At 44.0% G+C, this 11,414-nt stretch overlaps 1 protein-coding gene across 1 annotated transcript in view; it reads left to right on the top strand.

Moving 5' to 3' along the window:
- The window catches only part of LOC125892608 (cathepsin S-like), an 853,108-nt gene that overhangs the window by 435,008 nt on the left and 406,686 nt on the right, over window positions 1–11,414 (top strand). The window lies entirely within an intron of this gene.

The raw sequence follows: 11,414 nt of genomic DNA, 5'->3' as shown, positions 1-11,414 counted from the left end.
CGACTTGATAGGATGACATCATCATTTCCCAAACGCTCTGTTTAACATGTCCGCAGATGAACAGTATCCAGAGTTTTGATAAATCTTCACCTCAGAGGGCATTTTTAGAAAATAGTGGTTTTATTATTGTGTGGACGAGAGGCCCAAACGTAGAGGAAAATATTACAAAAATATCTGCATACATATAGACGGGGCCGTAGTATGAAATAAATGAAAGCTGCTACCATCAACATAAATGACACATGCTGTGAAACATAAATGACTGACATGATGACTCTACTGAGGCTTCACGTGGCCTTTAATGAATAAAACATAATAAAGACATAAGAGTGAGTTGAAAGTGCCCATGAGCACCGCTGTTGGTTGCTAGGCGATTGCATGACTAATTACCTGCAGTTAACTCAGCTATGAAAGTTAACATCAGTGATGGTTGATTTGCACTTGTAAATTAAACTGTTTTCACCAAAAACATTTGTTCCATTGTGCAGTTTTGAGCAAAATATTATTTCCACAGTTACAGTCCTGGTGTAAAATGATGTACTGACGTAAAGTGAAGTACGATTCTTGGTACAGCTTTACAATAACAAGTTTCCCATCAACAACTGATCCTCACTTTAGCTGTTAAAACACTCATGTTACATTTTAGTCTTTCACTTTTTAGTACATTTGAAAGTAATGAAATAGCGAGACAGTGTTAGATGTGGATTGTGTGCACTCCAGGCTGTTCTCACAAATTTTCTGCATGTTTTCCTGCAAAAAGCTCTGCACCTGATTTCATACATACCCTGTATATTTTGAGTCCTGAGTGCCTGTAAGGAGACAGGTTGAGACTTTCACCCTGAAGTCACATGCTCGAATCTGTGTGAAGTCATTTTAAGGTACGTCCTCAAAATGTTTCTTCTCTTAAACCAAACCTCAGTCACTCTATGTTAAATATATATGTTAAGGACGTAAGGTCAAATTTGTACGATATCATATGAACTGTTCTCTGAGAATACGTTGATGCACTCACAGCAGTCGAGCAATGGCTTCTGCTGGGGTACAGCAGGCCCGCAGGAAGTGCACCACACTCTGGAGCCAGTTTTCCTAGTGGCCAGACAGTGTTATTGCAATTTCCAGTGCCTGTCATGTGAAGCCACTGGGCCCAGAGAGACTTACGTACATTCACTTACAGTGGAAAGTCATTGGGAATAATTTGTTGGATAATTCTACTAGCTTCTGGTCAGACTGTGTAAAAACATGGAGTGTGAAGGTGGTTAGCTTATCTGCTCTCATGCTGTGTGCAGAGCCTTTTACTAGATAATCATCATTTCAGTCAGACTGCTGACATGGATACAGATTGAAAACATAAGCTCCCTGCAACAGCAAAAACTTTTATACACTGATCTGATATGAAAAGAATCTCCAACGACACGACGTGTTTCTGGATTTATTAAACTATTTTATTTCCTTTGTTCATTAGAGATGATGATGGAGTGAGGCCTTTGTTACAATACTCTTAGTAAGGAGAACAAGATGTGACACTTAATGTCCCTCTGTGAGTATTTAACTGCGTTCTGTTAATGTGACGCAGTTCAGTTCAGACATGTGCCATGTTTTAATATTTCTGTCAGAACTTTTATGTAAATTGACATTTTTTCAAACCTGAAACCAACGTGAAATATTTGCAATGAGGTGTGAAGGGGCGTTTTTCTTTTTCTTTACATTTCCTCTCTTTTTCTTCTCCCTTTTCAGTTTTAATAATCATGACATTCATCAGTACATCACATGTATGTTACAGTAAAACAAATGTCACTCCGACAGACGCATGCACAAACCAGCTCCCAGCTCTCACTCTCCCTGCTTTAACAAAAGCTCGCTAACACTGGAAATTCCCATCTAATTGTCCCCCGACTCCCTCAATTTACCTCCTACTCACTGGCCTCCCCCCTCTCCCCCCTCGCTGCTCCTTCCCTTTGATTTCCACGCTGTATTTACAGAAATGATTTTCCACACTGACCTCTTTCTCTCTCTCTAGTTTTTTTCCATCACTTCTCTCTCTTTATTCTCTCGACGCCTCCACGGTAAAATAAATACATTTCAGAGTTTTCACTTGATTTGCTCTGATTTTCATTCATGATATAAAACACATCAGAGAAAATCAGAACCTGACAAAAGAATAAAATCACAATATCAGCAGAAACAGCGACAGACGATGAAACTGAACGTACTTAAAAATGAAAAACAGAAAATCAATGAAGCAAAAAATATGAGTATGTTTTAAAATCTACACTAAAAATCTAAATAAAAAATATTTAATACAAAGTCTTGCTCTCTTACAGTGAGTCTGACTCGTGCAGATGATTTTGTTGTTTTATTTAAGTCAGTTGAACATGTTGCAGTTAAATTCATCCCATGCTGATTGTAATATTGATGAACAGTGCTTTGGCAGACAACAGAAACCTGAGAGATGAGACATTTTGATCAAGTTAAAAAAAATGTTTTGATTCAAGTTATGGTTATTTATCTCCTGAATGTTTTTTCAAGTGATCTAAGATTATTTTTGAGACAGTTTTCTGCCAAATACAGCTGCAATCCTTAAAAACATTAATGATTCTGCCCTCCATCACCAAATAACTTTACACCGTCACACTGCTGCTGACTTATTTAAAACCCAGAGTCTCAGACGAGACACATCCGATGACGTTTTGGGAGAAAAGCTGCATGTTAATAATTTTCTTTTCCATTTTTCTGCAGAGAAAACTGTCAGACTGAGAGAAACAGTGCACAGGACATTATCGTCCGATCAACAATCATTAGTAAGAGCCTTCAGAGAGCTAAACGAGTCTCCTCCGTCTGTTTGTGTTTTTTTTTTCTTTCTCTAATGAAGAGCAATGATGAGGGGAAAAAAAACAAGCAACAGGAAGAAGAGAAGAAGAGAGAGACACAGGACCTCCCTCTTTCTCTCTCTGGTGACAGAGGGTCTGACCACATCACTCGCTGCCTACTACTTCCTGCCAACAGACGACCCCAACGCACACACACACACACACACACACACACACACACACACACACACACACAGCTGCAGATCTGTCCCACAGCTGTCGGACATGTTGATGGTCTGCGACTGAGCAATTCTTCCTCTGCAAAACAACCAAAGACACAGAGACAGAGACGATGCTCTGGTATATATAAGCTCCTATTACACTGCCTCTGCAAGGCGGGAATTTCATGCTGTTGTTCGCCTCACTGTGCTGTGTAAAAGGTTCGATTGCGGACTGGGGGACAGAGTTGTCTCACCTCTGAGCCAGGTATGAAGAAAGTTACAGTGCTGAAACAACCTTTAAATGGGAAACAGTTTCTTATAGAATGGTTTGTACGATATCCTACGAATTTGCACCCAATGAATGATGTCACATTCTTAACGTACAGTCATGGAATTAATGTTAAATTATGGAAGTTAGCTTTAGGAAAGGAAACGTGGTGAGGACGTACCTTAAATGACTATAGTTCACTCAAATCCAAACACGTGACTCCAGGCAAAGTCCCGGGCGAAAGTCATTTCTTTGTGACCCATCCTGGGTGGCAGGATGGGCTCATGGGCAGGACAGGTGTGATGTTTTAGCGATGTGTTATGCATGAGACCCACTGCAGGAGATTTAAATAGTTGCTGATAGCAGTTTGTGATTAAGGGCCCGTCCCAATACCCCTCCCTTAGCCCTCCCCCTACATTTGCACGTTCCTGCGAGGGGTGGTGGTGTCCCAATTCCTTTTTGTGTGTAGGGGTAGTGAAACTAGCCCTTCGGAGCGAGGATTTCAGTTGCTAACTTGCCAGTGAAGAGTAGATGTCGCCATTTCTACCACCGAGCAAGAGACGGGGAAAAAAGTTCATACATGTACGTATAATTTTGCAAATAAACATGGAACTTTTGTAAAAATGTTTTCAAATAACTGTGTATTTGTGTAGAGAACGGTATAACAATTCTTTATTGCTATTCATGATGTCTAGCTTTGAGTTGACAGAAAGCTAGCCAGCTAGCTAACGTTACCGTCGTCAGGTTGCTTGTTAGCTAGCTAGCTCGCTTGCACTATCTGGCGTCTGTCATCTGTGCTGTTCTGCAAATTGTCAGATTTTTCACATTACGATAACACGCCAGCTAGCATAACTATGCTGCCTCCTAATGTTAGCTGGTTAGCTAGCTAGCTGGCTAGCAGAAGTCCCTTGTCGTACGTATCATTTCATCGCCTGAGGTTCATCAAACGAAGCATGATGAATACAGCAAATGTGATCCATTGTAGATGCCGGTTGGAAATGTAGATGGCTCGCAGCTTCCTGTTTAAAATAGTTACGTATGCGTGAACGTTACCGACGCGGTGACATAGTGAGTGGTGTCCCACTTCCTAGGGAAAGATTTCAACCCCTACCCCTTGTTGCTTCATTTCGAGGGCCAAGGGGTAGGGGCGGGGGGGGGGGCGTTGGGATTGGGCCTAACTCAGAGAAGAAGAACAGCAGCTGCAGATGTCCCCAAAACAATGAGGTCCAGGAGCTCTTACCCTCTGAGCAGAGGTCATCTGCAATATAACAGGAACTGTAAATGATTGTTAATGACGTTATGTCATTGTAATTGTTTATAAAGCCCTGCTGAGATGTATGTTATATGTCACGCTAGAGGCTGACACTGTTGAGTTACATGTCACATACGTCACGCCTGTTTTGATTCCAGGATGCCAGCATGCTGTCTACAATCACACACTGGAGCAACATGATGGCTCTGTCTTTGGGCTCTGTGTAAAAATGCAAATGAGGCATAAAGAAGGGACTTCGTAGCGGCCATCAGACTCTCCCCGGGTCTGGGTCCATGGCTGCCTGTACCTGTGAACAGTGTGAAAGTGATGAGCGCTCACTCTGCTGTGATAATCTGAGGTCGAAACTTCTCCAGACGTACGCTGACTGACAAACAATAAAAACAGACAACTTAAAGAAACTAAGTGGACTGAGGGGCGTCCCACTGATAAGTGTAATCTCTGACTTTCAGAGTGCAGCCCTACAATATTCTGCAGCAGCAATATGTTTACTCAAAACACAACTTCCTGTGCACATCAGTTTATCATGAGCGTAACTGGCTGGAGACACAACTGCAGACAAAAACACATTCATGCAGAAAATATCGCTGTTTGCCTTCACCACACCAAAATCAAGCCAATTAGCTGGGGGGTATGTTGAGTAGGTGGGGGGCAGGGGTGTATGTAGGGTAGTTTACTCCCCCTGAACACAAACTGCTCTGAAGTCACATTGAAATGTGCCTTTTTGTTTCTGTGGTGGCTCTGCATGCATGCCTGCAGGAGACGCAGAGGAGAGACAAAAGAGGGCCCAGAGACCACCTGGGTCTCTGTTAGTTTAACAGAGGGCCTCTATCACACACACACACATGCACACACACACACACACACACACTAGAGTGCATGGGCACACACACTCTCCTTTTACGTAAACTTTCTACTCTGCTCGGAAGTTACAGCGAGTGAGTTCAGCTTAAATCTGAGGAGAGGAGAGGAGATTGTGATGGAGGAGGGAGAGTGAAGGTAAGGGAGGAGAAAGGAGAGGAGGAAAAGGAGAAAGAAGGTGGGGATGGCTGAATGAGCTTCGGGGGCTACAGGTGGGATTAACCCTCCACATTCCTTTGGGTGGAAACGGAACCAGTCAGTTTGAGTCTCTGCACAGTCTGGTTACATACACATGATGTGGTCAAAAGTCAATGTGGACAGCCAAACATGACATTGCCACGTCATTATTCTGCTGCTTTAACAGACTGTTCTCATTCCAAACCTGTCAGATACCACCGCTCAGTGATTTCAGCGTCAGACACTGACTCAGAAAGGCGCCTTTTGCAGTGCTATGATATGCAGTCGGGCAGCGTCAGTTTGAAACGCTGCTGGTATCAAGCAGCGGTGGTTGTGATGGTGTTAATCATTGATTGATTGGAGGTAGACGGTCTCCTAGATGTCACACCATCACCTCCACCTCCAGATGAGAGTCAGCTCATAAACTACGTCACTTTAGAAACCTTTATATGATGCTGAAACGTACGGAGGTAAAATGATCATGGTTTGCAGAAATGTGCGTCCCCAACATTTTCTTCAGGCTAGTGTGCCTCACTGTTTTTTAATTTGAAGACACGTCAGACTTTAAAGTTCTATGTTGTCAGACTTTGTTAACCCATTAACCCACATTACCTCCGTGTTCTGCTGTGTTACGGTTTCTGTTCTTCATATGTATCTGCTGGAACAGAACACTGACCTGCATGCAGCCTTTTCTCTCAGCGGTTTTGTTCTCAGGTCTCTCTGGAATACCAGATGTGGATCTCAGTGAGACGACCTGGTTAGATAACAGATAAAAAACAGAAAGGTTACTGCGTTCAGTGTCTCTCTGTGTGACATACAGTGAGCCTTGTTGCAGCTCCTCATATGAACGGAGGTCACGGCTCGCTGGGAGCTTCAGAACAAACTTCCCTTGGCTCTCCAGTTTTGGGAGAAAAGCCGTCGGGCGTTTGTGGTGATGCAGTGTCACTTTCCGTTTCACATAAATCGACTGCAGCAGTTTGAGTGAAGTTGATCGAGCAGAGACACACCTGTGTGTGTTCTTCACTCAGTCTGGAATTTTTTTATATTCCAATTCTGGAGAGGAATTCCAGAGGAAAACACCAAATTCCTTGGATTTGGGAAACTGACTGGGCCAATAAAACACACACACACACACACACACACACACACACACACACAGCGCTGTAAAATAACCACACACACACAAAGAGAGGGAGAGTTCATCCTGATAAGGTTCTCCTGAATGTTAAACTCTTCCTCCTCCTCCTCTCCTCCTCCTCCTCCTCCCCCGTCCTCTCCCCTCACCTCTCTCCTGTCCTCCTGACTCCTAAACACTTTAATTGCAGCCCACAGGCCATTTGATGCCTCGCCAAATCACTGCGAAGAGATCAGCTATTGAACCATTTCCTTTGTGTGTGTGTGTGTGTGTGTGTGTGTGTGTGAGGGAGACAGTGTGTTACCAAATGACGGTTATACTGTCGGTCAGCGCGTGGTGAACCCTCTGTATGTGTGTGTGGATTTAGGGAGTTAATCCCTGAATAGAGAAGCCATTAGAGAGAATTAGGCAGGTTAGACTCAACCATGATCCCCTCTGCGTGTGTGTGTGTGTGTGTGTGGGACAGCCGTGAGCGTGTGGCATGCGTCAGGCCCTCCAGAAGAAGACAGGATGAAGATGCGTTGGAGATGGAGGAGGAGGGGTGTGGTGGCCAACCAACTCCTCTAATCTTACCAATCCACCCCTGCTGCGCACACACACACACACACACACACACACACGGGTGGGTTCATCTCGGCACTCTCTCAACAGATGGCTGTAGCAGAAAGGTGGAGGGTAAACTTGAGCAATACTCAAACCAGACAGCCCCCCCTCCCGCCCTGTACCTCCCCCCTCAGTGGCTACAGCTAATCACAGAGTCCTCAGCACGCAAACAAACACACTCTTCATTAAAAGGCAACTAGAAACACACACAAACACTGAGTTCAGGTAAAACTTGAAACACGCAGACATGTTTGGATGGATGATGTTGACATCTAATGGAATCAGATTACAGTCAGTTTTTACAAAGAAGTATTTCAAATATATTTATTCCAACAAAAATAAATGAACAGTAGCACGTCGACCGTCGCAGAGTTAAGGGCCAACCCGTTCTCACTCCGACCTCTCACTCCACTCTCCACGTCAACTTATGGCGTCCAAGGTACCCTGGGTGTGTTGGCTGTTGATGTTCTGGGATGTTGGTACATATAGTCTCTTTCAAAATAAAAGCACGACACAAGTACAACACCGTGAATCGAGATTTTATTTCCTCCAACAACAAACAAACGTGGCTGGATTCAGGATATTTATTCGCTCAGCTCCTTCTTCCTTCCTGTTTAACAGCTGCTCCACCAGGCAGATGTTGAACCGACCATCTGTTGGGAGGAGAGTTGCTACAGAGATGGTCCTTCAGCTCTGCATCTGTGTAACTGCAGCAACAGAAAGTTTTCTTACGTGGTGGGGTGTCAAATAAGCAGGGACATCAGCTGAGTGGGAGGTTCCTCAGCGTGGCCCAGGACACATTAGGGGCTGTGCACATGCTGTGTATTTAATCTCCCGCAAAAGGCAGGCTACTCTTGTGCCTATTCTGCATGAGCTTTCAAGAGCAGGTTGCGTCTGAGGTTGCTAAGCAACAGCATTGTATCAGAGCCTGTTTACCTGAAACTCTGAGAGCAGAGCTGATCTTCTTCCAGGTGCTGTTTGTGTGTCGGCCTGTAGTCATTGGGACAGATGTGACGCTCTGACAGCTCTGCACTAACATGATCAACTTCTCCTCCATATTTATCAGACTGATATTTACAGAAGGGAAAGATATCTGTCGGATGTGATTGGTTGGTCACATGACATGGGGTGCGCACTGCTGCTTTCCAAAAGTTGAACTCTGTTGATCTCAGGGTGCAGTCTTTGCACCCTGAAAAGTAATCGCTTGGAAAAACGTTCGCACCGATCTGTCTTTGCTCTGGCGTTGGAACCTGCCTGCTGCACATCTATGTTAACAACAAGGGTCCATGTCATTGGTTCGACATCCCATTAGTCTGACTGTCTGCGGTGCTGAACGGCTCGTGGCGGGCGTATGGTGCGCCGCGACCGGCTTGAGGCGGGGTAGGCTCATGGCTTATGTGTTTGTCACTTTCTTTTTCATTTTAACCCACACCATGATCTTTTTGGATGGAACATTGGGCTGTCGAACCAATGGGCAGTTTCCAACAACAATGAATTGGAGGATGCAAAATGCAACATGTGTACGGCCCCTTAAGCCCCGTTTCCACTGAGCAGTGCAGTACAGTGCGGTTCAGTTCTGTATGCTTTTTTAGCCAAGGGTCTAGGTACCATGTCTGAAGGGTTACTGCTGGTTCCAAAGGTGCTGGACTGAAAGTGTTTGGTGGAGACGGGCCTTAGTGTTCACACTGCTGAAAGACGACCTCTAAATGTGGTTTAACAGATTAGATTTTGAGATGTATTGAAGAAATATTTGGTGCATTCAGAGCTGTGATCTGAGCCAGGACACAGACTAATACCAGGTGTAAATGAAGGTTTGACTTGTTGCTACCGGCTGCTGTTACTAAAGAAACAGTTCCTCAACTCACCGTAACATCACAACTAATGTTTCCTACATCTCTGTTTGTGTGCAGATTAAACAACATGTTAATGTGTGAGCTCTAGAAGGTCTGGTGACCATATTTTTAAACTTTGTAGGGAGCCATGCCGTCTGTTTTCTCCTGCTTGTCGTCTGTACACTAAGCTAAGCTAATTGTTTCCTGGCTCTGCAGTTAACCCGCAGACATGAGAGTGGTGTCAGTCTTCTCATTGGTGTTGTTGGGTGTACGTTGTGTACTACAGAATTGCGTAACCTTTTTGGGTAAACTGTGTGTCAGCCTCGACAACTGTCCAACTGAACCATATATGACCGCACGTGTTATCTGACTAAGAAGAGGTATGTGATGTGAAAATGTGACTCAGTAAATAATTGACTGTGTTTTCATCAGATGGCTGTGATGAAAACACTCTCAGTAAATTAGCCTGTTTCCTCCTTCTCACATCAGGAACTTGAGGAAAAGTCCATAAAGGCCAGCAAAGCAAACATCTGAACAATCCTGATTTATGGCCTAAACTTGTGCTGCTCAGCTTCTACGTTTGTCTGTTTGTTGTTCATCTTCCCGTTCAGTCATGTGAGTGTGTTTCACTGCTGCGTGCGTCACTTTCAGCCAACAATGAGCGTCAGTCCTGAGACGAGCTGAAGAACCCTCTAAGAAACAAAAATAAACTTTTATAAAGCACTTTAGAAAGAAAAAAAAGGAGCCAGAGGCTTCCCGCACTCGCTCTCAGGTAGCCATTAAAAACTTGAGGACATAAACATGTTCCAGCAATATTCCAGTAAACAGCGGAAACGTGCGATGAGTCACCACATGCACCAGCAGATAACACACACACACACACACACACACACACACACACACACACACACACACACACACACACACACACACACACACAGGCCTGATGTCACATTACCCCCTGTCCTGGTAGTTTCCATTATAACAAGCTTGAGGACAAACCACTTTAGTGCAACTATTATCTTATACTTAAAGACTAAATCTAATTAATAGTGACTTCATTCTTCTTCGTGGTGTTTTGATCTCCCACTGTATCTCTGTTTTTACATTCCTCAAGTATTTTCAATATTCCTGAAGTCACTTACAAACTGTCTGTTGTACTTTCAAACAGATTTTAGTGACATTACCGTACTTCCATCCTCTCTTATATTTCTTTAATATTCTGATGTTCTCAAAAAACAGTGTTATTATAGATTGATTATTGAAAGTTTTCCACCAACACTCAACTTCTCCTGACAAGCTGTGTCAGTGATTAACATGGACAAGTACTGCCAGCATGACCACAGCTGATCCCAGAGACCAGGGGAGGACAGTAACTCATTACAAGTAACTCACAGTATTGTTAAAAAAATCAGTACTTTTCATGTTCCTGTTTTTAAACCTGTACTCACAGGTTGGCTCGACGTGCGGCTCTATTTTCTTGTCTTCTTACTTTGTGTTGTACGTCTCCATTTACTCCTTCCTTCCCTCATTTGAAGGTCTTTTTGAAAACTTGCAGAGACAGGAAACTTTCATTTGACAGGTCATTCATCACAGTTATCCTCATTTTGTTGTCTTAACTTGGGGGATTTTTTGTGCGTTTTCTACATTAATGATCCCAGAGGACATGTTTGTTGGACACTAGAGGAGGTGTGTATGTGTGCACTGTCACACCAAGTGGACAGTCAGCTGTTGGGTCAATGTTGGGCTGCCAGTGAGTGTCTGTTGCCCTAGATGGAGCGGTGTGTCTTGCACCGTTGCCGCTTATTTGCCCATGTTTTTTTTTGCCGAGACAGCACGTTAAATCAGCAAAGGCAGAGTTGTCAGTGAATGAACTCCCTCTGATTGTCAGTTGAGCTTAGTGCACGAAAAGAGAGAGCTATCAGTGAGTTGAGTAAACGCAAAGCGAGCTCAAGTCCAGAGGGAATTGTTAGGTTTTGGTTTCTGGCTGGACCACAAAGCAGAGACGGACGCAGGTTATGGAAACAAAGAGAGTTTATTGACGAAGGAAAAACAAAATTTGCAGGCAGTGGAGGCAGGAGGCAGGGTGCTGGCTGGCCAGGAGGTTGTCCACCAGTGAAGAAAGAAGGATCTGTGGAGATGACACGAGGACTGAGCACATGGAGAACAGGGCAAAAATATAAGTAAGCACAAGAACGCTCAAGGCAGGAAAAACGTTGACAAAAACCACAAGGAGGAAA

Source organism: Epinephelus fuscoguttatus, linkage group LG8 (assembly GCF_011397635.1).
Source record: "Epinephelus fuscoguttatus linkage group LG8, E.fuscoguttatus.final_Chr_v1".
In the NCBI taxonomy this organism is placed as follows: domain Eukaryota; kingdom Metazoa; phylum Chordata; class Actinopteri; order Perciformes; family Serranidae; genus Epinephelus; species Epinephelus fuscoguttatus.
Note: the sequence above shows the minus strand (reverse complement) of the source record. Positions and strands in the feature narration are given on the sequence as shown.